Here is a 6,543-nt window from a genome sequence, read left to right on the forward strand (position 1 = left end):
CTTTTTTCTTTTAAACACCTCTGAGAAGGTACGTTTCCTTTTATAGACCCTTTCTGGTTCTTAAGTTTCCCCCACATCATTAATCCCAAGCTTCAGTCACATAAAAATTGACCTCACATCAACAAAATGCTTCTACTGAGGTTACTACAACCCTATCAGCAAAACGTAGCCCGTAAGGAATGAGAACTAATATTAGCTACAAACATTTTTTTTTAATTTGACCGCACCACACAGCTTGCAGGATCTTAGTTCCCCGACCAGGGATTGAACCCGGGACCCCAGCAGTGGAAGATTGGAGTCCTCACCACTTGACCGCGGGGAATTCCCTACAAACATTTGTTCTCTTCAGAGACATTCTTTTTGGGAACTGTTTACCTCCACTCGCGTTATCCGCCCATTTCAAGGGACATATAATTAGCTCATGCAAAATGATACTTATACTCCCAATAAAGTCTGTGCTCCACTGGGATACCATTTCTGAGGTGGACCTCAGACTTACACCAACCTGCCACACACTAACTTATCCAATATATTTGGGGTAATTGTTAGAGACTTTCAGATATTTAAAACTACCTCTCTTCCAGAGGATCAAATTTTCATGAAAAGAAGAGGGCAGGGGCTTCCCTGGTGGCGCAGTGGTTGAGAGTCCGCCTGCCGATGCAGGGGACACGGGTTCGTGCCCCGGTCTGGGAGGATCCCACATGCCGCGGAGCGGCTGGACCCGTGAGCCATGGCCGCGGGGCCTGCACGTCCAGAGCCTGTGCTCCGCAACGGGAGAGGCCACAACAGTGAGAGGCCCGCGTACCGCAAAAAAAAAAAAAAAGAAGAAGAAGAAGAAGAAGAGGGCAGCACAGCAGAATCTGGACAACTCCCAGAGAGATAACTGGCTCCTCCTGCATTCTCTGTGAGCTGCGGTTCCCACAGATGCCATAAATGACACAACTTCTACCCTAGAAGGCTCCCCCACCCCCAGAAAAGTCTAAATTCTTTAGCCAGGCTGTCACGAGCAATCCGAGGAGCGAGTTAGCTTTAGCAATACCTCTTGCTGCACTTATATAAATACTACAGGTCAAGTAGAACAATTTCTGATGAGGCTAAAAGAAAAAGGCACCTGGCTCTCTACAAGAGACCAGCTGAAACATGGGACACATTTCCATGGCCTGGGTTGGGTCATCTAGGCCCCTGTGCCCAGAGTCTATTACGAGGCTGAATCATCATCTTGTTTCTGGTAACTGCCTGTGGTGCTTTTGGCCGATGGATCCTGTCCAGAGTCATAAATGCCACTGTGCAGCCCTTGTCACATCAGAAGATTCAATACCTCATCCTGCAACAAAAGGAGCAGGAGAAACTTGCCCAAGTCCTCCTGCAGACAATTTTCTCGGTGCCCCCTCCAGATCAGCAATATCTCAGCAATGGTGATGATTAGAATATATAAATTCATGTCCTGTGGCCTGACCTCATCTGACCTTGGATGAAAGGGGGGGAATGAGAAAGAAATGCAGCCCCTGACATCCAGGAGCTGGCCTGGCACTCACAGCAAGGCCTTGGTGCTCTCCCGATGGACATGACCAATTTCACAGATTCCAAACATCAGACAAGGCCACTCTATGACTGTAATAGATCAAGACAAAAACTAGACTAATAAGCATTGTCCAAATTCCCCAAATGACTAAACATCACCGTCTCCTAGCTCATATGAATGGGTGCTGCTTCTTTATCAATCACTCCCTTCGCCTCACCTTTCTAGATAAGGATTAAGATACCCAATCATAGAATCACCCCCACTTTCTGACAGCCTCCAATCCTTGGACTCTCCCCTCAAATCGCCTAACACAAGGCCACATCCCATAATAGAATCTAACACCTTCTTACCGAGACATCGCATGGTGTATATGTTCTCCTTCATGGCAAGGAATCAATGAACCCAGATTTGTGTGACTGGATGAAGAGATTAATGAATGAAGGGACTTATAATAAAAGATCCAGGACTTACCCTCTAAGAGCTCATAATGTAGCAGGAGAGACAGACAAACCAACAGTTCTCAGGCAGTGTGATGAGTATTATAATAAAACGTAAAGACAGGGTGCTGTACAAGTGACATGTCAGAGCCAGGGGTTTCAGTGAAGGCTTCCTGGTAGACGGGACACTAGGGTGAATCTTAGGTAGGAGTTAGCCCAGTACAGAGGTAGGGGTTGGATTTAGTGGGAGGAAAAACGTGTCTAGGCAGAGAATAGAAAGTTCAAAGGCAAGAAGCAGAGAGAATATATAGCTAGACCATGACTGAGGTCAAGAAAGGACTACCAGCAAGTCTTCAGGGCCTTATATGCTTTTAGGTCCATTGAAGGGTGGTAGGATTAGATTGTATTTTATAAAGATTCAATAACCACATAATGTGATCAAAGTTAACAAATCATTTACCTCCAGATGTTAAGATGGATACAGCATCACTTTTATTGTATCACCAAAAAGGCATAAATTGAATTAATCCAAAAATATCAATGTCATAAAGGAAAAAAAGGCTAAGGAGCTGTTCCAGGTTAAAGGAGACTAAACAGAGCTAAACACAATGCTTTACCCTGGATTGGAATTGGGAACGAAATACTTTTTTTCTTTTGCTAGAAAGAACATTAGTGGGACAACTGATGAGACTCAGCTAGATAATACTGTATGGATGTTAATTGCCTGATCTTGGGAATTCCCTGGTGGTCCACTGGTTAGAACTCTATGCTTTCACTGCGGCTGTGAGCCCGGCTTCAATCCCTGTTCGGGGAACTAAGATTGCCACAAGCCACGTGGTGTGGCCAAAAAAAAAAATTCCCTGATCTTGATAACTGTACTGTGGTTATATAAGAGAATGTCCTTGTCTTCAGGAAATGCACACCACAGTATTTAAAGGTAAAGGAGCACCATGTCTGTAACTAACTCTCAAACTGTTCATAAATATATATATGTATATATGTAAATGAGAGAAGGATAAAGCAAATGTGGTAAACTGTTAACATTTGGGGAATCTAGATGAAGGGTAGTCATGAATTCTTTATATTATTCCTGCAACTTTTCTGTAAGACTGAAATTTTTTCAAAATATAGTTACCCCTTCCCTACCAAAAAAAAAAAATGCATGTAGTTGAACAAGCTCTATGTGTCAGTACTGTGGTGGGACCTGGGAAGGAGAGGGTAAATAAGATGCATCCCCTGCTCTACAGGACTCATGGTCTAGCGGGCCATCTTGGCAGCAGATCCAAAGGTGTGAGACAAGACCTCCAAGAAGATGACAACAATTTGGGCAAGAAATGGGGAAGGCCTGAATGAATTAGGGCAGTGCCAACGTAGCTGGAAGGACATTAAAGGGACAATATTTATGATCTGGTGACTAACTGCACTTGAGGTAGGGAACAAGAGAAGTCTAGTGAGGTGTCTGGGCTTCTTACACAGTCCATTGGCTGGACCATGGTCCCAGTCACCAAGACAGAGTGCTCAGGCAGTTTGTGGAGAGTAATGGGATTGAGTTTGGACAGCTCAGTGGTGCTGTTAAGTAGAGGGTTTGAGCTACAGGACTGTAGTTTAGGGGAAAGATCTGAGCTGAGATATATTTGGAGGAGTCATCAGCATTGAGGAGTTAGAGGAAGCCACGAGATGAGAAGAAGGCACAAGAGAACCCCAACATCTGGAGATCGCAGTCCCAGTCTTTGCCTCACCCAAGAAAATGTCCTTCAAGTTCTTACTTTTCTACCGATGTTTTGGGCTCTTTGCCAGATTTTTCCCAGCTGGATGTGCGGCTTTCGGAGGCTCCTCACTTTGTAGACTTCCTTCCCACACGTAAATGGGGACATGGGAGAGTAGTTGTCTTAAGTACCTCCCGGTGTGAAGGCGAAATAATTGAGGCCATAAACACCAGTTATTCTATGTACTGACCGTAAACTGAACTGAGATTGCTCCAGCCATCTCCTGCCTGTGCCTTTAGGTATTGATTTCTGGTTCTTCCTCCTTAGTGAATTAAAGGAAATTAGAATGCCACAATGATTGTGATTTGAGTGCGATTTGATAGTGCAGATGGCAAAGAATGGGACACTTGATTGAGAGATATAAATAATGAGGTAACACTGACCTTGGATTCAACACATACAGTAAAATGCATAAATCTCAAGCGTGGCACTGGATGGTTTTTGACAGTACATACACCTGTGCAACTCACGCCTCCATCAGGTTACAGAACAGCTCCATCACCCCAGAAAATTCCCTCAACTCCCCTTCACAGTTAATACCTGACTCGCATCCCTCAGGAGCAGCCACCATTCTGTTTGCCTCCCTCCCTTAATTTTATTTTTTAATGTTTTAAACTTGTGGGTTATTTAGAGAAAGTATGGATGGTCAGGTGGCAGAGCCAGGAATGCATTTAGGCTCTCAATGGAGAGTGTGAAACTGAGTGCAGTTTGGGAATATTTATTCCACAGGATTTTTTTTTATTGAAGTATAGTTGATGTACAATATTACATAAGTTTCAGATGCACAGCATAGTGATTCACAATTTTTAAAGTTTATATTCCACTTATAGTTATTATAAAATATTGGCTATATTCCCTGTGCTGTACAATATTTCCTTGTATCTTATTTATTTTATACATAGTAGTTTGTGCCTCTTACTCCCCTACCTCTACCTTGCCCCTCCCCACTTCCCTCTCCCCACTGGTAACCACCAGTTTGTTCTCTGTGTCTGTGAGTCTGCTTCTTTGTGTTATATTCATTAGTTTGTTGTATTTTTTAGATTCCATCTATAAGTGATATTACACAGGATTTCTCTTTCTCTGTCTGACTTATTTCACTAAGCATCAAATAAAGCCTCTCCTCTTGCCCCACCAAAAACGTTTTGCAATAGTTGGCCTCCAGTTGACTCTTCTCCACTAGGAAAATAGGATTTGTTTAACTGTTTGAACTTTCCTTTTGAACCTGTTTGTGTTTAACCGGACCCTCGACCCAATCTCTCAGTGAGGCATTTGGATAACTTTTTTTGGTTAAGTCAGAGATTACGTTTAGCTATCCGTCCAAACTCCAAAGCTTAGGTTCACTGGGCTCCAAGCCTCTATCCCACCTCCCTGCCCCGGCGGGCTCTGCTGGATTCTTCCTGCCGAGGAGGAGGGAGGGCGTGGAGGGAATCGGTTCCCACCCACAGCCCCGGCCGGGTGACTCTCCACCGCGGGCCCCACCTGACCTCTGAGCCACCTGCAAGTCATCAGGCTGGTGAGTGCCCTGCTTAGGCCGGCCTCCCCGCCCCCTCCCTGGAGAGGGGACATCTGGCGACAGCCAGCCCCACCCCCAAACCCGCGCGGCTGAAAGGAGACCGACCCCCTCTGCCACCCGGGGACCCGCGCCCCACTCGGCCGGCCGGGGCTGGGGAGGAGGCGGGCGCAACCTTCAGCTTCCCCGCGGCACCCTAGGCCGCGGCTGCGCCGCCAGCCGGTACCCGGCCCCGCGCCCGCACAGGTGGCCCGAGCAGAAAAGGGACATTTGCCAGACACCCCCTCCCCCCGGCTTGCACCACGGAGCGTGGGGTTAAAAGTTGCGATTGCAAAAGTCCCGCGTCTGATCTTGGGCCTTATCTCAGATAGACAGCAGGAAGGCCTTTAGAACCTCTGCCAATTTTTAACAGCCAGTGAGGACTGCAAATGCTACAGCGCTGGCGGGCAGCATTTGAAGACGAATTGAGCTGTGTTTCTTAAAAAAAAAAAAAAAGCGATTTATCAAAGGTAATATTAAACCAAAGATTATTTTCCCCTACCATTAATTTGCCCATCCATGTGTGGGACCAGTGACTTCAAATCAGATAATTGTCAAGGAGAAGGGTGAAGATGCAGGCAGTTTTGATCACCATCAGAACACAGTCTGGGAAAGAGAGAATGCTCTTGAAAGTTGTCTGTCTTTCCTCTCCCACGTGGGTTTCTTAAGTAAGGATTTTTTCTTTTCTGATTATTTTTCTTTTTCTTCTACCTGTTCGCTGGTCACAACCTCTGGCCTAAAGTCCCAGCATAGAATGTTCCTGCCTATGGAGTTCAAGACTCCTTGCCAAACTGGCATGGTGCCTTCCTAGGCAGCAAGAAATAGCTGAGGGGCTGTCATTTCTTACAGTGGTGCCCCAACAATGTCCTTTTCTCCCCCCTTTCCATTGTCTGAATTTGAAAATGGATGTTATAGAGAACAGACTGGTGGTTGCCAAGGGAGAGGGGGCTGGGGGAGGGATGGAGTGGGAGGTTGGGATTAGCAGATGTAAGCTTTTATATATAGGATGGATAAACAACAAGGTCCTACTGTATAGCACAGGGAACTATATTCAACATCTTATGAAAAACCATAATGGAAAAGAATATATTAAAAAAGAATGTATATATATATATATATATATATATATATAAACTGAATCACTTTGCTGTACAGCAGTAATTAACACAACATTGTAAATCAACTAGACTTAAATTAAAAAAAAGAATATGGACGTTATTTCTACTTTAATGTATTATCACTGATGAACTGCATTTCGAAAAATGCAGT

The sequence above is a fragment of the Phocoena phocoena genome, chromosome X (assembly GCF_963924675.1).
Source record: "Phocoena phocoena chromosome X, mPhoPho1.1, whole genome shotgun sequence".
In the NCBI taxonomy this organism is placed as follows: domain Eukaryota; kingdom Metazoa; phylum Chordata; class Mammalia; order Artiodactyla; family Phocoenidae; genus Phocoena; species Phocoena phocoena.